Consider the following 25,316-nt stretch of genomic DNA (forward strand, 5'->3'; position numbering starts at 1 on the left):
ATTGTGTAATAAGCAGGAGTCAAGGAGGTGCCTGGGGAATAGCATTTTCCATTACACCGAGAGCAAAAATCTTAGTCCTGAGCTTATCCTTTCCTGTGTGTTCTCCCTCTCGATGTCTCAGAAAGGCACTCGCTATATTCAGATGTAGATTCATTTTTCATTTCTCATGCAAATATTAACAAACTGAACCATGTGGCTAAGTTCATGATGTTTAGCACTTTTGAAAGAATATACAGCTGCCAAGAACTTGTGGTGGCTCAGGAAGTTTGCTGGTGCAGACTTCTGCAGGGATGATAAGTTAGCTCCTGTACAAACAGCCCTTTCATTAGGCTTGCACTGACTGAGACACAGTGGAATCGATTTTTCAGAAAGCACACCATTAGTGGGTTAACTTCCCTTGCCCCAACAGGGCTGCTTATATTAAATGAGATTAATTAATTTAGATACTTAAAAACAGAAGTCATTGAGGGATAATCATTTTAGAAAGTAGGGCAGAGGACAGTTTGCTTTCTTCTAGTGAATATTCAGAGGACATGTTCCTGCACGGAGACCTGTTTCGAAAGAAGAGGAAAATGTCAATTTTTAGACTTCAGCCGTTGGAAACTGCTCCTTTTTGTGTTTCTATTTCTACACTCTCTAAGCAAATACCTTACCTTGCCTCTGATATTGGATGTATAGTGCTGGGGGTAGAGAAGCTTTTGAGATCCATGTGGAAAGGAAAACGATAAGCAGGAATTCTGCTGTGGTGCTCAGGGAGGGATGGCACCAGTGGCATCTCTGGGGCTCTCACCCTGCCGGGTGCCAGCCCAGGAGACTTTCTCTTGCAAGGTGAGACCCTGCCTGCTGGCAGCCCTCCCGAGATCACATAGCTCTCAGCGTATCCCCAGAAACACAGACACTGTTGACAAGTGAAATTGAAAACTTCCAAACGTTCTGCTTCCACGGGAATTAGGCCTCCAGGTCACAGAGACAGGTATGGCTTTTTTGGAAATGTAGCTCTGCTTACTCTAAATTAAGACATATTCTTTCAACATGACTGGTTGGAGTCCATTCGTGTTCCTCTCCTTGAGTGTGTTTCTCACACATATGACAGCAATAAATCACTCACCCAAGTTCACATCTCTTCCTGCCTGGATTTTCCTGACTTGCCTTGCACTGGCCTCATTGGTTTGTACCAATTCTACAATATCCCACCAGAATTGTTCTTTATTACTTTCTTAATGTAAATTTTGCTAATTAATACACCACTGAATCAGTAGTGAGAGAACAGTTTTTTGTCTTGTTTTGTTTTTTTTTTAGACAGTTTTGCAAGGGCACTGAGAGGCACCTTTCAGCACTGGACAATTAGAGTAGTGGCCTGCAACTCCCGGGGCTAGACACGGGCTACAGAGAACAAGTGGGGCTTGGAGTCCAAGCAAGGCACCACCGCTGCCTTGCTTCTGGGACAGGAGCTGGCAGTGCTTGTAGCTAGTGTGGATATCCCAAACACCGTGCTATTTCTGGACATGCAAGTGCACCCTAATCCCCATTTGCAAATTATTCTAGGCACTTGGGTGCTTACGTGTCCTTGAAGGTTAATATGAGTAAAACTCCAGCGGCACTGAATCTTAGCTCATCAAATCAGGATTACAAATGTGCAGTTGTGAAGGTTCATCTTCTTGGAAGGAGCAGGAAAGGTGTCACAGCCCTGTAATGCTACTGCGGGCCTCTCTCTGCCCCCTCTGCAGGACTAATTGCTCTGTTAATTTGTGGGATTAAGCTCTGTTAATTTGTGGGATTAAGCACAGCGTGCGCGGGCCGGGCTGCTGCCTGGCGCTTTCGGCACACGCGCTGCTCTCTGCTGGAAGCGGCGCCACGCGTGTACGTGCACCGTCCACCAGCACCTCTGAACCCGCACACTGCACCAGCCGCCCTCGCCGACGTATTCGTGTCAGCGAGCTGGCTCCTGTGAGCGGGGGACAAGTAAGGTCATGCATTATTAATCCTTCCACATCTACGGCTCCTTCTGGTCTTTTGTCTAAACAGGCTGCTTTTCTCATCTGCTGAAACAGGAGATGGCAACAGGAGATGCAAGCAGCAAAACGCTCCCCGGGTGATGTTCATGAGCCCACTCTTCATTTTTTCCACAGGCAAGTCAGCCCAATTTCACAGCATCTCACTTTTTCCTGATTCTTGTTGACCTAGCATGGGCATCTCAGCATAAAAAAAAGTTTACAGCATGTTCTTTCTGTGGGATACACGGCCAAGTTCAAACATTTGCTGTGAACCTAGATTGATTCTCAGTGGAACTTCCAGTTTGCAGACTTGTCTCTTTTCTAAAGCATGCAGCGTCAACTCAAGCCTTGCCGGTGGCAGTGTGGCTTAGGTGGGTGCGCTGGTGCTGGACATCCTCGCAGGTTCCTCCCGCTCTTAAGTCCCAGCTCTGGAAGGCGAAGGGCTCCTGGCAGGCAAGGACAAGCTAAGGACAGGTTTTAGTATGTATTTTGTATTTTAGTTGTTTACAGTTTAGGAAACAGTAAAAAAAAAAAATGCCAGACTGTAACTTCTGACACCTGTATTAATCTCTTGTTTAACAAATAATAACCCAAAAGATCTGAATTCCTTCTCACTAGATACTGATAAAACTTCAGCCACTTTATAATTCTAATTATTTTAAAGTGTCAAGAATAATGCATAAAATAACTTCTTATAGAGTACTGAATATCTTCAGGGACCATTAGTGTAATACTGAATAAATTCACCTTCAGTCTGACTCTACTTGCTTTCAATAACTGAAAGCTTTCTTTGTCTCATGGCCAACTAATCTGTGAAAACCAAACTGAATTTCTCAGTTCAGTTGCTGTTCACTAGTGTTCATCAGTGGGATTGATACCATGGCAGAAGGGACAAGAAATTTATGGATGTGGTCAGGAAATTATCTTATCAATATTGTTGGTTCTTCTTGAACATAATGGAAGCTCACAAGTGGTATAGCAGGTATCGGACCATTGGCCTTGCTCATAAACAGTGGATTTCCTTTTCCAGAACTTAAACAAGATTTATATAAGCAAGCTCAATGTTATATTGCACAATTTAAAGATTTCGACATGATCTGAAAGTTGAAGTATCAGCCGGCTGTTTTGCTGACGAGAGCTGAAAGCCCTACTGTTCATATTAAATTAAGCACTAAGGTAAAAAATTAATCAAGAAAATTCCATTTCAGCATCATGAAGAATTTGTTTTAGGCCTGAACAAACTCAGCTTTTCCGAAGGCTGAATAGTGATCTTATAAAAATGTGCTCTTGAATTTTCCCTACATATTCATACATGAGTCTGAAGGCAGAGTACCCTGCGCTCTATTTGGTGGGTATGTGTACATACACAAGTATCTCTGCCTTGAAATTGTAATTTCAAAACTAATGCTAATAATCTTGAGACGTTATGACATGAATAGGCCTTAAAGCAATGTGAAGAGTCACAGTAGCATCTTCAAAAGTATACAAAATTAAATAATACTAGCATTCTACTAGTGCTTTCACTAGTGCAGCTTTCCTTGAATAAAACTAGGGAAAAGTACAACATTCTGTCCGTAAGAAAATGTTGTGGTGACCTTTTTGCCTGAAATTCTAATGTTTTGAAACAGAAACATAAAATTTGGCAGGGATGAGTGAGGTGTCTGGTATGTGCTGTTCCTACGAAACTGGGACAAGTGTGTTGGGACAGTGAGCCTGAGGGGACAGATCTGAGACTTGAAGAATCTGTAAGGAGGGGAACGTTGATCACAGGAACTATGATATAAGAAAAGGGGGCTGTGGGAAGACTGAAATATAAAATATGGGGGGAAAGAGGGAAAGTGTGGATATTTCTTTTCCAATTGTATAATGGTCCCATCAAAACCTATGATAAGTCATCATCAGTTTTTATCTTTTCTCTCATCTTTGAAAGTGCAGAGCTCACCTTGAAATTGAAGATTAATCTTGTCTCCAAAGTCAAAACTTATTAAATAAATAAATAAATAACCTGTTTTCATTCTTTTATCCTTAAAATGCTGGGCATTCAAAACAGACATTTGTCTATATAGCATATGTAATTTTCTAGTGTAGTTTCTTTGGATTGGCTGGAAATTGTTGGGGTAAATATATGGGCTAGACTGCTCTTGCTCTGGTGAAGGGAGGACTTCGTTAGTGTGGAAAGGACTCATCAAGGCCGCATCTGGAGTCTTGTGTCCAGTTCTGGGCCCCACAGTACAAGAGGGATGTGGAGCTGCTGGAGAGAGTCCAGCGCAGGGCTACAAGGATGATCAGGGGCCTGGAACATCTGCCCTATGAGGAGAGGCTGAGGGAGCTGGGCCTGTTCAGCTTGGAGAAGAGAAGGCTGAGAGGGGATCTAATCAGTACCTCAAGGGAGGGAGTGCAGAGGATGGTGCTGGCCTCTTTTCAGTGGTGGCCACTGACAGAACTAGAGGTAATGGCCACAAACTGAAGCACCAAAAGTTCCACAGGAACTTAAGGAAAAAAATTTTAACAGTGAGGGTGACAGAGCACTGGAACAGGCTGCCCAGAGAGGCTGTGGAGTCTCCTTCTCTGGAGATCTTCAAAACCCGCTTGGACGCAGTCCTGTGCCACGTGCTCTAGGTGACCCTGTGTGTGCAGGGGGGTTGGACTAGATGATCTCTAGAGGTCCCTTCCAACCCTAAGCATTCTATGATTCTATGACTCTTGTTGCTTGTTTGTAGTGAGAAGTGCTGAGATACATGATTTATAGACCATTTCCTTGTGTTGCAGATTAAAACTGCACTGTTTATGGGAAACTATTGTAAGGCCAGTAGGATTCAGCTGCTGAAATTGTTTCCTTCACAATCTGTGCCACACTGAGAAGCCCAGAGCAGGAGAGAATCTAAAGCAACTTTTATGTCAATAACTGACACTTAGGGAGTCATAGAATATTTTAGGTTGAAGAGGAGTTTGGAAGCCATCTGGTCCAAACTCCTGCTTTGAATAGAAACTGAAGAAGCCAAATTATAGACTTGGGCAGAAAACAAAACTAAACTCTTTTAGACATTTTAACCAAATATTTTTTTTTCTTAAAGAAATTTCTCCCTCTGCAAGAAAAACACATTTTTTGAGGTCAGTAGATCTGTTTATATCTTATGTCATATGAGCACAAACAATGAGGGATGAATTAGTAAAATTCTTAATAGAAGAAACACAAAGTGTGAAATTCTTGAAAGCAGCTGTTCTGCTATTAACATTCTTCAGGCACTGAGCAGTTTTCAGAGCAGCTTTAAGCCTTGCCAAGTTAATTGTCAGTGTAGCTGAGTTGGTTAGTGGAAAGACTTTTGGAAATGGAGTCTTGTTATTGTTCGCATGGGTCAAATGAGGGCAGCTTTTAGTGATCTCTGAACTGTGGGGTTAAATGTTTGACCTCATCATATTGTCAGGGAGGCAAAAGGGGCAATATAGACAGAAAGATCTACTGCTTTAAGCAGCACCCGTTTGACCATACAGGCTTCTACACAGTTACACGAATATAAATCAAGAGAAGAGCTCAGTCCTCTAAGCTAACACAAAACAACATCTGAGAGAAAGTTGTTTAACAGACACAAGCCCTGTCTGTGAGATGTTGATCATGTCAGCAGTCTGCTCACATCATGAAAATACCTTTGCTCAGCTTAAAAATCCTTTACTAATATTTAAATTTATTTTAATGCAAATGTTTACAGCAGTATGTAAAGGATCAACTAGCAGAATATAAACATCACCGTATAGGAGCTTTCAAAAACATTTAGCTGGTCATGGTGCTTAATAAGCACATTTCTGATATGACTGACCTATTGGTCCACTTAGTAAAAATGATAGGGCAACTTAAAACCAGGCTGACTTCATGCTAATCATGCTTTTGTAAAACATCAGATAACACTCTGGAAAACAGAAATAAACCTGAAAGTTTCCCCCACTAACTCTTCTATTGGCCATATGCTAACAAAGCCAAGTGGCCCCTGCTTTGAACGATGGTTGCGTTTTGGGCAGCAATGGCTCTGAAGGAATCCTCTTCTGCTTGCACTTCATCAAGTAGAAGCCTGAAGCTGCAGGAGATATTGCTGCATCACCAGCAGGGAATTTGAGCATCCCACATGGATGTTAGGCTGCTGTGATGGGATTAATGTCACCTAGTTTTACATGTCTGAAATGCATCCATTTAGTCCAAGATAATCCTTTTAGCGCTCACTGCAGTCAAGAGAGAGACAATGTCGCCTCCAAAGAGCAAGTCCTTAACCTCTGAGAGTTTCTGTTGGTCCCCACCAAGTGAGCACAGATGAGTAGCTGAGACCATGGCCTTTATTTTTAGATAGCTATTTTTAGTGTCCCAAATTATGTATACATGTAGTTCTCGCTAAAAAGGTCTTAAAACTTGGTCCATAAAAGCCATTGGTCTTCATCAAAGTATTGTCTGCAGAAAAAAAGATTAAGAATGCACGTGACAGGAAGAGTTAGTAAATGGTTGAGAATAGGAAGGGATATCTTAGAGATGAAATTCTTCAGAGTGGAGAAATGTAATGACCGTCCTGTAGACCATGAGATGTTTCTTACTCTACAGTACCAAGAAATTCTTGTTGACATCAATAATACATTGCTGATTGCCTGCACTGAGTTGAAAGTTTTGCCATTATTGTAAGGCTATCTACATAAGATTCCATTTTTTAGGTTTTTAGCAGGTTTTCAGCCTTTCATAGATCCTTCTATGAAAGATAGATCCTTCCTGTGAAAGCAATAGGCTGCCAATTAATTCATGTTCAGAATTTCTAGTTCCGTTGCCCAGGGGACCAAATAAAAGAAGGCTGAAGAGATGATAAACATTTTCTTAGGCTATTAACACTCAATGCTCAAATGAGTATTGCTTTGCAATTGCATATTGACAATTTTTAATTCCAAACTGTTTACCAAATGCTAACATTTGACATGTACGGGGGGAAAAGAATTATTCATATTAGTTTTTTCTTTTGGATTTGTTTAAGGTGTATTTTACATTTTCATTTCTTTTGATTTTGTATTGGTCCATACCATGGCAGTGGTTTTCATGAGTAGCCTCCTTACCCAGGATAGGTCTTACTTAAATATTCATTTTATTCAAGTCATCAGCTAGCCTAATCAGACCTGCATCTGTTTGTGAAAGGCAGACAGTGCATTTAGTTTACAGGATGTATAGAGTCTGTAAGCATAAGTATCAATTTATTTAATCCATCAGGTAAAAAAAAAAAGGTAAGCATTTTGTTGAACAAATTCAGGTCAAATTCTGTGCTCTTCTGTTCCGTTATAAACATCCCATCAGAGACAGACTGACACCAATAGTCATTTTGTTTCCACTTGTGACTTCCAGGGAGTATTTTTAAAACAGCTCCAGCTTATCTATACCTAAGGGCAAGGAGCCTCAAAACAAGCATTTCCTAACTAGTCTATTGATCATACAGACATATGGCCATTTTCATCCCTTTTCTTGTTTCTTTTTCTGTTTACCAATCTGAAAACATGTGCAAAGCTGTCATTTTTGGAGCAGGCATCAGTCTAAATCATTTCAACCAATAATCAGACACACAAATGAAAATAATATTGTTCCATCAACAGGCAAATAGTTACTATTACTAAGGAAAATATTATTCACACTGATCAACTTCAAGATGAGCCTTAGCTGGCTGCAGTTTGACCCTCTTTCTCTTTTACTGGATTTACTGCTCAAAGGTCAAATTGACTTTCTGAATTTCAGATTGCTTTTAACTGTCATTCAAAGTGCACAGCAAGCCACCGTTGTCTCTCATTTGTTTTATTGATCTCTAAGTAAAAGCCAAGAACACGTTTTTAGATCAAAAGTATTCACTCAGGCAGCATGAGGGAAGAGAAACCATGTATCTGCTGCTGGGTACTAATGTAAGTAGTAGACTAGAAGTGTTTCCTATTTTTCTCCCTGAGTGATCAAGGTATAGAAATTGACTTAATTCCTAGAGTTATTTTTTTTTCTTTTTTCCTTCTTTCTTTTTCTCTTTTTTCTTTTTTCTTTTTTATTTTTGAAGATAGGTGCCTTTAACCAGAGAAGATTGAGAATCAGATTTTTGGCCTGAAGCATTATGAAGCTTTTAAGCATGCTCTTAGCCCCATGTCCAGGTGGAAGAGTGGAAGGAAACCTCCCAAAAAAGGGATGACTGGCCAACCTTCAGCTAATGCCACCCTGGCATCCTAGGAGCAGTGCCTGGAAAGGCAGTCCTTGCTAGGAAGGGTTCCTCTGCCCTGGGGAGGCCTCCCTGAGGCTCTCCAGCTGAGACGAGTTCATTTTGTACGACTAATAAAACCTTCTCTGAGGCGGGGGCTTGACCCTTAGGCTCTCACCCAGCAAAATCTCCTGTTTGGGCTTGCAGAAATAGAGTTTCCAGGGTGGGAATTAACAACAACTCTTGCAAATCTCAAGCTACGGCCAAAATTCATTCCTAGTGTTGGATGTGAGTTCGTTTTGCATGTTCCTTTGCTGGACTGGGTTCACTTGGCTGCTTGACATCTGCACGTCTGTTTGTCTTCCTGGCTTGGGAAAGAATGGAGCAGGGGGTGCCGAGTGGGGAGGAGACACTGGGTGCTCCACAAGAAGCACCTTCTTTAGGTGAATGGGTTTGCCTCTAACACATGCCTTACTACCCTAAAACGAAGACTCCTAGTATTGCTGCAAATGACAACCTAAAAGACCATTTTCATCCTCAAAAGGAAATGCATTTTCACATCTGCATCCCTTGGTGCTTGTGTGAGCAGTAATTTTCAAAGGCAGAGTGCAACCTCAGAGACATGTTGCTGTTTCCAGCATCCCAGGGCAGTGCAAATATTTCAAATTCTGCAGTGATCCATGACCCAAAGCAAAATTGTCACAAAATCACTAATCTCTCTCACACACACACACACGTAAGACTTCTTAATGCATATTGTGTATTCATTAAGGCCTGGTCATGAACTTGTCATGCTAGATACTAAAAAAATATGAAACAAACAAGCCCAAAAGAAAACATACAGCTCAGAAACTCTCTTAACTTTCTTAGCTGGAGAGCAAACAAAAGCCAGCCTTCTGGCAGATTTGATGATTAAAGCATTTGGGCTCAACTATAAGATTAATGCTCAAGCTAAGATGACAGCACAGATGCAGCCAAAGCTCAGAAGTTCAAGTTCATTAATTTGCCACAGACTTGGTGTATGTTTAGCCAATGCTATAGCTTGCTTTCCACTGTACAGTTGCAAAATCATTGGGTCTAGAGTGCGATAAGAACAGGATGATCTCATCTTTCACTGCCTGCTACTAATTTTTTGTTTGTCCATTTGCTGATAATCAAAAATCCCTGGGCAGTCCTCGAACTGCCCATGAGGTGTACAGATTCCAAAGAAATAGGAGGACATGTAGCATAAATGCTGCTATGATATTCACATGCTTTCAAGGAGCAGGGATGTTAACTAGTCTGCAAGCTGTTAGTGCCAGACAGTATAAAAGCGGTTCTCTTTGGAATAATTTCTCAGCTACTAGGATGCAATTGCTACGTTCCGCTGGCTGCCTGTACTGCTCTGAATTTTGAGCTGCAGTCTGATTTCTGTGGGAAAAGTTACCTGGCTTCATAGCAGCAGAAAGAGAACGGTATACATTGCTTTGAGTGGAGTCCCCCTACACCCTCCTCCTCATACACCATCCTCTGACCAGGCCTCTGCATCCAGAGCACAGATACAACAGTGCAGTAATTACAGGCCATGTTCAGGAATGCTTTGACCTACCCAGGCTCTTGCTTCAATTTAAAACCATAAGCAAAAATTGAACTTTTGATAGTGTGTATTGTCTTGTTTATTTTAGTATTAGCCCTCCAAAGCAAACTTTCTATAACAATCTTGGGAAAGAGATTCCATAGCTTAAGATTAATATTTTATCTGAAGGAGCTCTCAAGCATGAATATTATTTGCAGCACTTATCTATGATATACTGCTGATAGGAACATTTTACATTTTTGATTAAACATTAAACTGAATTTAAGGATTTTATAAACCAGACACAGATGAAGGTATGTTAAGTTAGGGATACAATTTTTTATGGTCTATAAAGTTAATATTTCCTTTGCACTAAGCAGGCCTACTCAATTGTTTAGGAAAAAATAATATTTTGATTGTGTCCACAAACTCCCAGAGTCACAGAATTCCCTGTCTTCATTGTAAGCTATCTTGCCAAGCTTTCCATGAAGATTTAACATACGCTTTTTAATTTCTAGTGGATGTGCTAGCTTAGTCTTAAACTTATTGACTGAAGAAAATCAGATAACTTAAGAGCTATCCAACTTTAAGGGTGAGAACCTGGGTTGTTTAGAGACGGTGTTTGACTTTAATAGGGTTGAAAATTCACTTCTGTGTTGTACACTAACATGTACTTCAATGATTAAAAGCAAGTTAATATGTATTCTGTTCTCCTGAACAAATCTAATTGACACTGGTGGCAATTTGCTATAAATGGGATTTTTTTTCATTTTGTTCCATTTTCTATAGTGGAAATATCACTATTTTATGATTCAAATATTTTCTTATTTTTAGGAAGAATGTCTTATTTAGATTTTCAACATAAGCCTCTTGCTTAATCTGAGGCTTGCTTGTGTCACCATATTGTACATGGAAAGGATTGTTTCCCTGTGTATCAAGCTCATGTGTCTCAGAATTAGCATTACTGGAAAACAGGATGCTGGGCAGTATCCAGTAAACTTGCACAGGTTCCCATTTCTGCTGAGAATAGGTTGCTGTCAGATTTCAGTGCTTCAGGGCATGTGCAAAAATATAAGTGCATTGAGGTGTTCCTCCAAAAAATATTCATACATTTTACTAGTAGCTAAAACATGAGCCATATTTCTCCAATGAGGGGACCGCATTACCCACACCATTAAGAGTACTTCTATACTGATATTTACAACTGACCTGACAACTGGCCACAGTCAGATCAGGTGTGAGCCACCTTACCTTTCCCCACATATATCATAATTTGCCATTCACACAAACAAAATATAAATACAAGAATGCAAGGTCCAGCTAGTCTGTTATCTCTGACAGTGGCCAAAGCAGATGACTACAGGAAAGTGTAAGAAAGTGGCAAACATATCTGGTATTTCTCCTGAGTATTCACCCAGTGCCTAGTATTTGCCGCTCAGGGACAACCTTAGTCACAGGTGGCTTATGTGTGTTTTGTGACCCTTGCTGGATTTCTTTGCTGTGGCTTTGTCCCTTGTTCCTGTGCATCAGGAAGAGACAGGATCTTTGCTGAGATTCCTGCAAGAGCCAAAGTTCCCTGAGGGCCAGAAGACATGTGGCTGAGGAGAGCAGCAAGAAACAAAATCCTAGGTGAGCAGAGGCTAGACCTCTGTGACCTGTCTGGCAGATTTCACGTCTTCCCCAAAGTCCTTCTTTATCCTGGTGGAAGGCTGAGAAGGAAAGCAACAGTGCTAGGACTCCAGGCTAGGAGAGCAGCCCTTAGTTATTCAGGGAATTGCTGGGCACACTCTCCTGGGCAGATGCCATGAGCAGAAAAAGTGCCCAGGAGAGCTGGCAGGTTTTTAAAGAAAACTCTCTGAGAGCTGAGGAACAAACCATCCTGTTGTGCAGGAAGACTAGGAATTTCAGCAAGAGGCCTGCTTGGCTAAGGCCAGGGGCTTCTTATCCCCTCAGCAAAAGGGCTCTAAATGCAGCCTTCAACCACCTGAAAGGAGTTAGGAAAATGTCAAAGTCCTCAGTAGTTCCTGCCAGGATCAGAAGAGGAAGCAGTCACAAATTGCAGCTGGAGAGGCTCAGACTGACTATAAGAGGAAACCTCTTAGTTGGGTGACTGGTGCAGCACAAGAGCAGGTACTTGGAGAGGTGGGAATCACCATCCCTGGAGGCTTTCAAGGTTTGACTAAACAACACCACAACCAACCTAAGCTCAGTTCTGCCTGAGAGGGAGGTGGGAATAGTCAGCATCTCTGTGGCTTAAGGAATAAATAAATAAAAATAAATAAATAAGAAAGAAAGAAAGAAAGAAGGAAGGAAGGCAGGAAAGAAGGAAAGAACTCCTTCCTTCACATCTCTTGGGTGAGTGCCCAGCCTCACTGAGTTGTGGTATGAAAGGAAAGTGGCATCCACTAGCCTACCTGGTTCCCCATCAGCCCTGGTGAAAGCAGCTACCTAGACAGACACATGGCTGGAGCAAAGGCTGCTCTGGGCGAGCAGGGAAGCAGACCTTCCGAGAGCTTTATTGGTAAGAGCTCCTTGTGGAACAGTTGGATAGAGATTTTGGCCTTGGTTTTGTGAAAAATCTCCATGGATGCCTAAGAGCTTCGGTGTCTCTGGACCAAAGCTCCTGCAGTGGGCAGCAAAATGACCTTAGTCCTGTGACTCACGCTTTGGAGTATGAAGGCTGAGTCCTCTGAGGAAAAAGCAGTAAAACAAGCAACAGCAACAACTATATAAATACAATGTACTGAAATTTTAAAGGTTAAGTCTTTCACAAAGGTTTAGCATTAAAATACTCTGTATGTTTCCCTTTGAACGCTCTGTGGTAACTGCAGCTCCTCTCACCTGACGGCTCAGGGCTTTCCTCGCTTCAGCCCACTCCGATTTCGGACTGCGCATTCCTTCCTTGTTTACAGTGCTTGCTAATTAAGTGCTATCTGCACACTTGGAAATCTTTTGCTTTCCACATTGCTGTTTAAGTTATATTTGTGTAAATATTTCAAATCTGGACCTCTAACACTGACTCTTGTCATCCTCTACTACTGACATTTTAGTTTGAATACTTTCCATTTATGACTACCGTAGATTTCCTACTCATCCAGCCAAATTTACATTCAGGCATGCCAGATTTCTTCCCCTCCTATGAGTACATCAGGGAGAGCCTCGTAGCAAGAAACAGTTAGATTTCATGCATTTTTTTAATTAATCAAAATGAATTTTTGAAGGAAGCTATGTTTTCATGCATTTTTAATTAATCAGAATGGGTTTTTGAAGGAAACTGTGTGCTTCTATTTTTGCTAAGGTACTGATTGCTTTCCCAGGATTGAAAACTGAATTTATTCCACCTGAAATGCACTGGCTTTTATATATTTTTTTTTTATCAAGTGTACTATCTTATTTTTTTTTCTGGTGCCTCTTCAGACTTAAGCTCATAAGTTCCACTTATATCTGGGCATGTATAATGAATATTAACCCTGAAGACCTGTGGGATAGCATTCCCTGCCTCCAATTGTATATGCATATCATCAGGATTTCATATTTAGAGAAAATTAAACTTTTTTTTTTCTTGGACACTATCTCACTTTTTGAAATGTGAAATGTGAAAATTTTAAATTTTAAAAATAATCCCATTTCCTGTGAAAGCTATCACTAGAAACCTTTCTGAGATGTACATATATATGCATGCTTTATATGCTGAAGGAAATACTTTGGCATGTAGAAGAGGAATGATAACACAGAATGATCTTTACATAGTTTTCATAGAAGTGTTGGAAAATTTAAGGAGTGTTAGAGGATTTAACAGGTGCAGGCCATGTTTATGGTATGCAAAAGTGGCAAATTAAACCTTTATTTTCTATAAAATATATTTTAGTAAACCATTTTTTTTTCCTGGAACTGCCTTAACAATTACTCAAGAGTAAGCTGTAGAGAAAAGAGATTTAATTACTTTTTCTTTTTTTTTTCATGATGTGCTTATTTACACATAATGCAAAAGTCTTTGTGTTATAGGATTCTTGCTAATTCACTTCAGTCAAATCACTTTTCTTATGAAGGAAAGAGATTTTTGTTTGTGATTGTTTTCCTATCAAGTGAGACCATTTCATTAGCTACTTGTCAGGCTATAAGAAAAAATAAGAGGACATTCTTCAGATAAGATCTTATTAAGCCCTGGAAGATAAGGGGATTTTTGCTGTGCACTTCACAGTATTTGAAGTTGTGTAGAATATGCTTGCTGCGTGAATATGCTTTTGTATCACTACTTGAGTCCAGCAGTACTTCACACTCCAGATGTTTCCATTGACTACATGAGATATAGCTACCAGATAATGACTTTGAGGCTCTGCTCCTATACAGGTGATGTTCTCAAAAAAAAAAAAAAAAAAAATTCTTAAGTCAATCATTTATGCTAAACAGTAATCACAAAAGAAAGGAACAGTTTTTAGAGAAACCAATGAGTGTATCCAACCTGGAGTCTTTGAAGGAGCCCTGGCTCTTGTGTGAGTTTCAACCACTTCCAGTTAATCTGAGGAATGCATACCCCATCACCCAGGCATTAGGTGCAGCAATATCCTGGAGAAAGGTGTGCGTGGGATAGCATACCTTGCCCATGGCATGTTTTTCTTGAGTCTGTTGAGTTGATGTATGCAGCCATGCACAGCAGCTTCGGAAGGCAGGATTCCCAGGGCTGTGGCTGTCGCTAGATGACCTCAGTGCTTAGCGCTGTGTGAGAGCCCGCTCTCGTGGGACGGTGGGGCAGCTGTCCCTTTAGGCAGTGCCCAAGGTTACCTCGCTATAGAGCTCTTCTGTGACTAATTTAATACCATATTTCATGCAGAGCTTCTTGAACCTCCTATTGTGCTCTCCTTTTTTTTTCTATCAAAGAGCTATTCAAAGTAAACAGTGACCTCATCAATACTGTCTGAAACTTACAGTAAATGGAAATCTTCCAAAACCATAATAGAAACCATATTTCAACAGATGTAAAATGCAAGATGAGGAGTGAGAATTAATTTGGAGGAGAATATAATCCCTGAAGACCTGTACAGATGCTTGACATTGCTTTGCTCAGCCTTTGCTTTTTGCTAAGTGCAGTAGGCTGACTCCATGTGGGAATATAGAAAAGAAAAAAGGATTACTAAAATTTTAGTGTAATTTCAGCTGCAAATTTCATGTCTTAGGTGCAGAAGACAAAAGGAGTTTTACTCAACAGAAGATAATCAAATGAAGTAGAACAGCATATGCCCGTAGGAGAGAGCAGCAACAATATTGTCCCAGCTGAGATTCCCAAAGCTGTATACATGTTTAAACAAACACCCTCCTTTACAAAGGGAATCATGAACCTATACATCCTGCGTGACCTTTAAAATGTTAACCTTTCCGAAAGCATGCAGGCATTGCTAGGACGGGAACAGAGCCGCCATTCAGGCATTTCAGATTGATCACAGCCAACAGGCCAAGCAAAATAAAAGGCTTCATCAGAACATCTTTGTATTTCACACAGCATTAAGCTGCAGGTGCTTAATTTCCATACAACTCAGATAAACTCTTCTTTCTGCCTTGTTGATATATTTTAGATTCTCCTAGTCTCTGAAATTCTTCAGAAATGGTTTAGTCTGTAGTTATTTTTCTTTTGCAGACAGAGACCTTGAATTGGTTTTAAGGCAAAACACCGAAGTGCGTTACACATTCAGCATTTGCAAATTCAGCAAGCACTTGCTTAAATCGTCTCCAGCAATTTAGATACTTACTGGTTTTAGACTCCTTTGCTTGTATGAGTATGTTGGTATCCCAAATAATAAATTCCAAGAAATCTAGCTGCATTTTCTATTGCAATGCACATTCATGATCAGGATAATTTGATTCTATCACATCAGTAGAAATCTTTGAACACTTTTATCACAGTTGTTCATCACTAGTACAACTTCCTGTCAGGAAATCTTTGTGCTTACACCCATTAGGAAGAAAATCTCCAAGTCACAGAAAATATATTAATGGTACAGTACACTGACAGTGAAGCCCTAATCTCAAGCATGCTGGCTAATGCTGATTTTGCTTATCTAATTTTGAAAGAAATAGCTATAAAAAATTAAGCGCAAGGCAAGGGGATGCTTTGCAAAGGGATGGTCTAATGCAGTCAAAAAGGTATTCATGATATCTGCATGTCTTGCTATATTCATATTTCAATTCTAGGTAAAGCAGCCTGATACCAGCCTTGTGTAAATGTGGGTCTATACCTGCATTTTCATGGGAGCATTTATAGCCAGAATCAACAGCATGTATTTTTCTAAACATTAATTTCCTTGATAGCTTAACAAATGCTATTATGCTAAGTAATAAGAGACTGATTAAACAAAACTGCAGTTATTTTAAAGCTGTGTAGGGTCACCTAGCCCTCCCCAAATAATTATTTTTTAGAGGATGGGGAGGATTTCATTACTTTATATGGGCCTCCAAGTGCGAAGCCAAAAAACTTTTTCTTGGAACAAATTCAAAATGGTTTAAGTATGTGGTACTTTATGTTCCCTATTCAATGTTTTCCTATACTTTTTGCCCACATAACAATATTTCATAAGACAAGTGCTCTTCTCCTATAGAGAGGGGGTCTGGAGGGGAGAGGTGTACCAAGCTGGAATTCTTCTGAAAAAGTCTCACTAAATACACATTTCTTTTCCATTTTAGAGTCTACATTGGTCCATCCTGAGGGGAGGATTTTTTTCCTCCAGTCCAAACTGCTAACAAATTATGAAGAAAGTTTCCCTTTAGTCAGTGTTCTCCTCCCTGCTTTGTATCGGCGCGTGACTCACCGCTGCTCCGGATTCCCCGCGCATGTTATCACAGCCTGAGAACCAGCTTGCTCCAGCGCTAGCCCGATGTCACCTCCATTGCATTTTTGTTGTCACTGACACTATGCAGGCTGGGCCGAGCGGAGACTATTGCATCTTGTCATTTTAACTGCGCATAGACATTGCACTCAATGCTTTTTCTACCATATTTCCTCCTTAGCACCATTCACTTGCTGGGAAAGCAGTCTGGACAGAGAGCACTTTGCAGGAGCTGCTCCAGCCTGTGTCAGCTCGCTCCAGGTAGGATTTACATCCCAGCCCTGATGATCTCAGGGCACAGAGAAATACACTTGCCCTTCTTCCATTAGCTGGCACAGAGGAAAACCTCTTGTCTCAGCAACATGACTCATAGTAAGGCGTCACTGGTCGTATAAGGATGACTGCTTTTGCTCACTTATGTCACCCCGTGTCCCCTGGCCCCTGCCGGTCGGGAATGCTGTGAGGTAGCATCTCACTCGTGGGAAGCGAACGCCTTGCGCTGGAAGGAAGCAGCCTTGCTTGCCCTCAGGCTTCAGTGAGGCTGCTCTGCTGGTGACCTTAAACTTAAGTACTAGTCCTGCGTGTTAGGTGAGTGTCATCCCGGGTTAGATGGTGAGCGTCAGCCTTGAGGCTGCTGCTCACATGAAGCTGCTGCCAAAGAAGGGTAAAAAGCACCTGGTGGAGACACGACTGGGCCCCGAAGGCTGAGACTGTCTTGCCATTTCTGCATGGTTTTCATTCTGCCTCCTGCTAGGCCATGCCAGTTTTGTAGCTTGCAAAGAGGAAAACATTTGAGTTTTCAGAGTTACTGCTGTAGTAGTAAAAGCTGATAAACTGAGAGACCATATATATATATATATAGGTTTTTTTACAGTTATTAGAATTAGCTTCACAAAGCCCTTCGTTAATTATTTTTGATACATTGACACAGTTCTACTTTGTCACCGGTAGAGAAATGCTTCTATTTCTTATGTTATACAAATGGTCCAGTGTTCGGCAGTGCTCAGCCGCTCACGGCCTGCTGAGGGCTGTGTCCTTCTCGTGCTGCTCCTGCTGCACACGGATGCAGTCAGCTGCATGGGGCTTCTCGCCCTGTGCCAAGGCGGAAAAAGTTATAGGCAATATTTACCTTCACTTAAGGTATGGAAAGAAATTTTGAACCAAGTGCCCATTTATTGGGTGTATTATGTTTCGAAGTTGGGCTGGAAAAGAACTAGGCAATGCAGCAGGGCGAGGGCAATGCAGCAGCTCCAGGGCAGCCGCTCCAGCCGCCCCCGCTCCAGGGAGACCTCCAAGCTCGTGGCGGGAGTGCCCGGAGCTCCCCCTGCCCTGGGGAAGCCCGGGAGATGACCTGCTCTCATGCTGGAGCCCGATTGCCTCCCACAGATAATTACGAAACGCTTGGCTCTCGGCCGAAGCTGGAATAGACCCAGATTTCGAAATACCAAAATCCTGTGTGAAAGTTAATTAGTTCTTGTCGCAAAGCTGAAACCACGAGCGCCTGCTTCCCACGTAGAGCGCCGGCACCGAGATGTCCGTGCTGAATATCTGGCGGCACTGCTGATGTCGGGTTCGACACTTGGGAGCTCAGAGTCCTGTGTATGGTGTTTTTCCTTACCTGTCAGAGGTTCAGGATATCTGGAACTGCAAAGCTGCACAGCCTCTGGTGCTAGAAAGAATACACAAAGATGGCATTTAGTAGTAGATATTAGATGGCATTTGATGTTATAACTTAGAATTTTCTTGCCTTAAATGTTCTGAGATGGGGTTGGGTTGCAAGCATGATAGTCACTTCAGCCTGTAGAAAATAATCATCATCTGTGGAACACAGAGAGAGACATTTTTCAACACTCTCCATATCTGAATTTGCTTCTCCTAAGATATTCTTGTTTCTCCTTAAAAGAATCTTGTTATAAACATTCTGTGACAAAGGGGTAGTGAATTTTCACTAGCAAATATTTTTTACATTTTCAGGGTGACTTTTATCACCCTCCAACTGGCAGTGTAAAAAGCATTATTAGTGTATAATTTCACTGACATGAATCCAATTCATCCAACTTGTGTTTCTCAATGTCCAGGTCAAGTTATGCCACTGCAGCTCCACTTATGATGTTCCCATGGGGCTGCATGAGGCTGCCTCATCTGCACACTCTTTTGCTTCACCCTGCAGATGGTTAGATTAAACAACCTGACCTTCAGTTTCCAAACAAGTTTTCTTCCTGGGTTTATCTAGTCTATATTTGAAAAACACCACACACATGACTCTATCCTGTTAAGTCCTGTGCTGCCTCTATGATACCTCTGCAGATTCTTACTGGCAATGCTCATGGGAATATGATAAGGCGAACAACTGTATTTTCTTTCTAATTTAATGGAGCTGCCGTACACTTAAACTGTGATATATCACTTTTCCTAGCATTCTCTGGATGGAGAGATGCTTTGCTGTATGCAATTAGATTATCTGTATATAAACTGTAGTAGATTATGGTGACAGCTCCTGAATTTTTGGCAGTTCGCTTGCAGCTCAGTTGGGAACTCAGCTGCACAGAAACCTTCAGGCCTCCTTGAGGTTCAGGACCTCACAGTCATTGCCTCATTTCCCTTTGAAACAAGGTGTGTATGATAGAGTTAAGGACCAGAGCTGCTGTATTTGTCTTTATCCTGTTACTTGTCACCGAATGTTCAGTTCTTTTTCTGAGGATACCTCTGTGCTGGAATGCAGGTTTTCTTACTGCATTTCAAAGGAGCAGAACAGAGCATTAGCAAAGAAGTTGTTTTTAGATATCTGAGAGGTAGACGGTGCCCGTGTTACAGCGATTAAATTCACTGATCCCTTGTACTGAGCCCAGCGAGCACTAGAAGTTCATGCAGTGTGGTGGCACTTCCGAAAAGCTCTAATTCCAGCCAAGAAGGATGTTGGAATATTATGTTATATTCTTTCATAGGAATATGCTGTCATGTTGTGTTACAGAAGGATCAGAACTCTAAACCTTATCCTAACAAGTTCTGAAGCGCCATTTGAGGCCCCCATCAGAGTCACCTATCAGAAATGAAGCCTTGAGGAAGCACACACTGAAGGCACGTGGAGCTTGTGTTTCTAGGCTGAATAAATAGTGACATTGTTACATAGTAATTTTGCTATTTTCATGTTTCCTGGTTGCATGACCGAGTTTTAATTTTTATTGTTGTTGTTGCGTGTGTCACTGAATGAGGCTTTCATATTTCTGTTGCCGCTGGAGACCCTCGCGCTCCCCAAGCCCACGGAGGTTCTGCCACCGGCCTCGCTCCGTGCGGGACATCCCGGGCCTGTCCTGCGCAGCTGCTCCTGGCAGCGCGCCCTCCGCGTGCGCAGGCCTCGGCCACAGCTCCACTTCCCGGCGGGAACGGCGCCTGACGTGCCGTTTCCTGCCGCCTCAGGGAGGGTTGTGTTTATTAGCTACTTAAAGACACAAAATGATAAAAAGCAGCTTCCCTGGAAGAGCTGTCTTTCAGTTTTCTCACCTGCTGAGTTGCTCTGCAGTCATTTCATTTGCCCAGCCCTCAAGTGGTTGAATCCAGACAGTGGAAGGCAAAAGGGTCTCTATTTCTCTTGCCCTATTCTAAGACATACACACTCCTTGTTCTGCATGAATGCCAGGAATAATTTGATGATAACTCTGGTAGATTATAAAAAAAAAAAAGAAAGAAAGAAAAAAAGAGAGAGAGAAAGAGAGACCAGGAGATTATCTGTGGAAAAGCTGTGACCTTGGAGGTCTTTGTCATTACATACATTTATTCCTTTTAATTTTTATCTTCCTCTAAGGCAGGTGCATTTAAACCCAAACACAAGGGATCCTCCCTCTACAAGGAAAAAAATGCGCTGTAAAACTAGTCCTGTCCACACAGGACAAATTAACTTTCCATTTTAACATCCTTTTTTTGTTCTAAACTGAATATAGTGCTTCTGAAACATGGCAGAAAGCTGTTAGATATCCTCTTTGGATCTAATGGGTAGAGCACAAGGCAACAGCAATGAAAACTTGCCTCCTACCAACCTGAGGTAGTGCAGTTGAGGGACTATATTTGGCCCTAAATGATTTTGGTCTTTCATTGAGCGCTTTCTCTATGAGAATATGCTTAAGAAACAAACAAAATGGTTTACAGAGATGACAATAATCTCTACCCTTTTGTACCTTGATTTAGGTGTATATTTTTCTAGTGTGGGCTTCATTTATGTTGTGTACTATGGAATAGCACTTTTTAAGAAAGAGCATAAGGTTTACTGTCATATTAAGTGCTCTGTTTTAAAAATGTGAGATGAGAATTCCAAATGTCCTGAACACCAGCACTTGTAATGTGTATGCATTTTAACTTTTATTTTTCTCTATTTTTCTGTTTGAACCTAAATGAAGAACTCCGGAGGGTAGGCTATAAATATTGCTTTGGGAACATATAGGAAAAAAGTGCTAAGACTTGGAAAAATAATCAAGCATCTCAAGAAATTGCTGAGAGTTTTGCAAATGCCACTTCAATTTTAAAGCCAACGTTTTTCTACACATTACTTGATATTCACATTACAGAATCACAGAATGGTTGAGGTTGGAAGGGACCTCTAGAGATCATCTAGTTCAATCTCCCTGCTCCAGCAGGGACGCCTAGAGCATGTGGAACAAATATGTGTTGCAATTTACACAGTTATAAGGACAGTTTTGATCGATGCTGATTTGAATAGTTGCCCATGGTGATGTCTTGGACAATATTGGATAATGTGGAGATTGTTTTGGTTATGTAAAAGTTTTTAATGGCAGTTACTGGAACTGTGCATGTAAGCCTATGAAGCTGGAGCTTAGAGCTTACCTTAGAGCCTTCTCTTAAATAATTACTATGGCACCCTCTTCTCTATTGCAGCTTTGTAACTTTATACCTTGCGTATGGTTATTCTAATTTCAGGAACAATGGGCTGTACTTTTAACTCTGACAATTTCATCAAACATGATTATACTGTTGCATAGAATTTGTATTTTTAGGCAAGCACCTCAAAAGGTTTTGCGTACACCAGTTGAATGTCACCTGAATGCTTTTGAACTTCTTTGTTTTAGTGGCAAGATCAGAAATCTGGCATGAGGAAGATGATTATTTTTATTCCTTCACTTACTGAGTCGCAAGTGCCACAGGTTCATCCTCTGACTCCACACTGCCTGCTCTCGTGCCAGCCCAGCTGTACAACCATCCGCTGACAAACGAAAAGACAAACAATGACAGGACACACATTTCTCAGAACAGCGTTTAGTACACTTAGACCGAGATGATTCAGCTTTCCCTGCTAGAAAGTTAGTGACTTTTGCACTGGGGAATAAGAGAACATTCAGAGTGTATTTTTACCACCTCCAGTAATGTAGGATTTTTCTTCCCTTATGCAACTGGTCTTGTTTGCCAGACACATCTTCTCAACCTGTGATTAAACATGCAAACATTACCTATTTATTGACTCAGTTGAAAGGAATCCATGAGCCTGCTAGTAAGTGACATTTTACAGCTGTGTTGATGTCTTTGTTGTTCGGACTTCAAGTCCAAACTACAACAGATGTTTACTAGGATTCCTCTTGTGATTAATTTTTATATTATCATTTATATCTATGAAGTCACTAAATTTAATTGGACTCTAGATCTTAGCAGACCAGAAATTTATTTTATAGTTTTATGAACTATTTCTCATTCTTTATGAAAAATAACATGGGCCTAATAAGATTGTTTCCTGCATATTCCAGATTAATGCAATTTAAGAGGCTCCTTTTGGATCCTTCAAGCATATGAAATTGGTTTGCCTTGTCTGTGTGAAAAATCCCATGTGTCATTGACACATTAGTAGTCATAAGATTTGCTAGGGAAAAAAATGAAAGATTTTTTACCAGGCTTTGACTTGGCTGAGTTCATAGGAGCTCTTCAAGGAAACCTATTTGATTAGCAGAATCCCATGAGTTACTTTGCTCTCAGTAAAATGTCGTTGAAGTTACAAAACCACTGTTAGTTCAACTACTTACAGGCAGAATTACTACTTAGGCTACTGACAGTCAAGAAGTGGTGAGAGGAATTAGTGATTTATAGCGGCAGTGATTTGTTTTTGATGGCAACAACAAACAATTTATTAATAAAATCCACAGGGGGCTCATGACTAATAGACAGTAAGCAGCCCTCAGCTTTCCCATACAAGGCCTACCAGTTAAAAATAGATAGAGCTGAGCTGAAGTGCTGTGGCCTGTGCTGAAAAGCATAATCAAGTGTGTTGGAATAAAGTCCAGGCAAATAACGGGGAGAAAATGTTATTTGCAGTAATCAATCACTTGATGACTGTAAATTTTCAGGAAAAAGTCAAATGTCTAGGTGATTTTGGGAGGTACTAGTAGAGGCATTTGCAGTAGATATAGGAATATATTAATGCTTTTATACACAATACTTCATCCACAATGAAAATTGTGTACAGTCCATGTCTCCCATGTTCAAGGAAATCCAGAGAACTGGATCAAAATTGCTCAATTTATTGAACTGAGTGAAACAAATATAGAAAGGGCACGTAAAGCTCTTTTTGTTTTCTTGAAGTGCAGCCTAAATAAGCATCAGTGAGCAAGGAAACATATAACATAAAGAATAAAGCATGATTTGAGGCTGGAAATCAGAAAGCTTTTAAGTGCCAAAGGAATAACATTCAGAAACATTCACTGGGAACACCATGGGACTAACTGTGATACAGCTGTCTGCGCCTCAAGTATATCAATTTTCCAAGCTTTTTAACTTTGTATGCCTATAATCTAAAAATAAAGAAGCGGCTAAAGATGGGCATTGATTTTTTTTTTTTCTGAAACGGTCATTTTTGGTTTTTGGTTTTGGTTTTTAGGAACAAGGTGTTAAATGGAGGAGTTATACATAAATATGAAGAGTCAAAGAGAAGCTAGTAGCTGTTCCCTCTTTGGAAACATGTACAGTGAGAAAAATTGAGATTATTATTATTATTACTGATCAACAGTGCTTAATGATTTACATTCACATAACACCTCTTTTTTCAAAAGATCTTTACAATCTTCTTGGTCCTCACCAAACTGATAGGCAGTACCAAGACCCCGCTACCCCCCTGACCTGCCTGTGTGCTTAGGAAAACCTGTGGCCAGGATACAGGTGTCTCTCTGAGTACCCTGAACCACAGGAGACTGAGCAGCAGGGAAGGAGGTGGGAACAGCAGCAGCAGGATGGAGGGAGAAGCGTGAGGACAAGGTGAGGAGAGGATGACAGAGGAGGATTCAGATCTGCCATGCGGATTTGTGCTGCTGGGAGAAAACAGGTGGTTAAGATGAAGCTTAGGTGACGCATGGGGAAAGGGAGCAGATGGGAGCACCAGGGTCAAGGGGAGGCAGAGGAGAGGTGTAAGGAGGTGCCCAGGTGTTGGCTGTGGGATGCACCACCAGAACACGAGTGCACTGTGGGAGTTTGGAATACTGGGCAGCGCCGTGAAGGGTCTCCTGTGCCAGCCTGCCCGGGTTGCTGTTTTGTCAGGTGTACCCTGCTTGTGCTGATTCATATTTTTCCAAGTGGAATAGAAAGCGCCTAGGACGTTTTCTTGAGAATCCAGCTGATGACAACGTATTCAAGGAACTGCTTACAAAAATCATCACGTAAATGTTTGAGTCTGACAATGATTTCAGCAAGTGGATTTCCAAGAGCTTGATTTATAGATAAAATTCCCTGTACCCAGCCTCCAAGCAAAACAACAAAGACTGGGAATATACAATGTCACCGTGTTTTGTTGTAACATATTTTCAGCTACTCATTTTTATTTTAAGTCATAAATCACAGAAATGAGCAGAAGCTGGAGAAAGTCCTTTGAGTTGTTTTAATTTGTGTTTCAATACTAGTTCCTTCTACCCTGTGCCTTCCCAAATGTCCTTGCAGAAGTTTTTGGGAAACAAAGAAGTCCTCCAAAGGAATGAAAAATTTGAATGCTGCTGAATTAAAAAATTAAACTTGTGAGAGACTGCTCAGGCTGATATAAATGTAGTGCACTGGTTATGATTGAAGAGCTTGAATAATGCTCAGCTTTTTTTTTATGTCAGTGAAGTAAATCCCTGATTTGCAAGGAAGATCAGAATCAATTGAAACATTTCTAACATTTTCCATGGTCTTATTTGTAGAGTATGAGCTGGAGGCAGGCAAAGAAAGGAGCAGGTGCCACCTCCGTCCTTTAGAGAGTCATTCTCCTCTCCTCCTACACCCTGTGGAGCCTGATGGCAGTGCATGGAAAATTTGTTAACTCTTTTGCTCTTCTCTTTGAGCCTCATCATTCCTCTAAAATACTGTTGTTGGAACTTTCTGAAATTGTAAGCCTGAAATATGGGTAGCTGTTCCTTGAAATCAGCTGCATTGCCAGCAGCAGCCCAAAGAAATACAATTTAAGGATTACGAGCTGGTGCAGCTGAGGTTGGGGATGGGCACTGCACATACCCTCTTTGGTGCACCAAAGCCAGCAGAGGTTTCCTCTGGCCAAGAGTCTCCTACCCAACAGGTCAGAGCCCCAGACTGGCTTTGCGCCTGTTTACACATTTTGCACAGTCTTATTATGAATAGCCATAGAGTATGTTTGGGGACCCTATTCTTTCTTGGAGACTGAAGAAACCTTTCTAACACATATTAGATACTTTTGTTATCTAATATGGTAATTCACATGAAGTCAGAGGCTGCTTGGTTAGTCAAGGGCTTATGGGTTTCTCAACACTGCCATGGGTTGAGAAATGAGTGG

The 25,316-nt window shown here is 41.2% G+C and overlaps 1 long non-coding RNA gene across 1 annotated transcript in view; it reads left to right on the forward strand.

The window, feature by feature from the left end:
• The window catches only part of LOC148591898 (uncharacterized), a 45,840-nt gene extending 34,500 nt beyond the window's left edge, over window positions 1-11,340 (forward strand). The window contains exon 3 of the long non-coding RNA XR_015913999.1: window positions 11,265-11,340. This is a non-coding gene — a long non-coding RNA (uncharacterized LOC148591898). The remainder of the gene's footprint in view (window positions 1-11,264) is intronic.
• Window positions 11,341-25,316: the final 13,976 nt, after the last annotated feature.

The sequence above is a fragment of the Tinamus guttatus genome, unplaced genomic scaffold, assembly GCF_059628265.1.
Source record: "Tinamus guttatus ecotype Peru unplaced genomic scaffold, ASM5962826v1 Tinamus_guttatus_pri_ptg000676l, whole genome shotgun sequence".
In the NCBI taxonomy this organism is placed as follows: Eukaryota; Metazoa; Chordata; class Aves; order Tinamiformes; family Tinamidae; genus Tinamus; species Tinamus guttatus.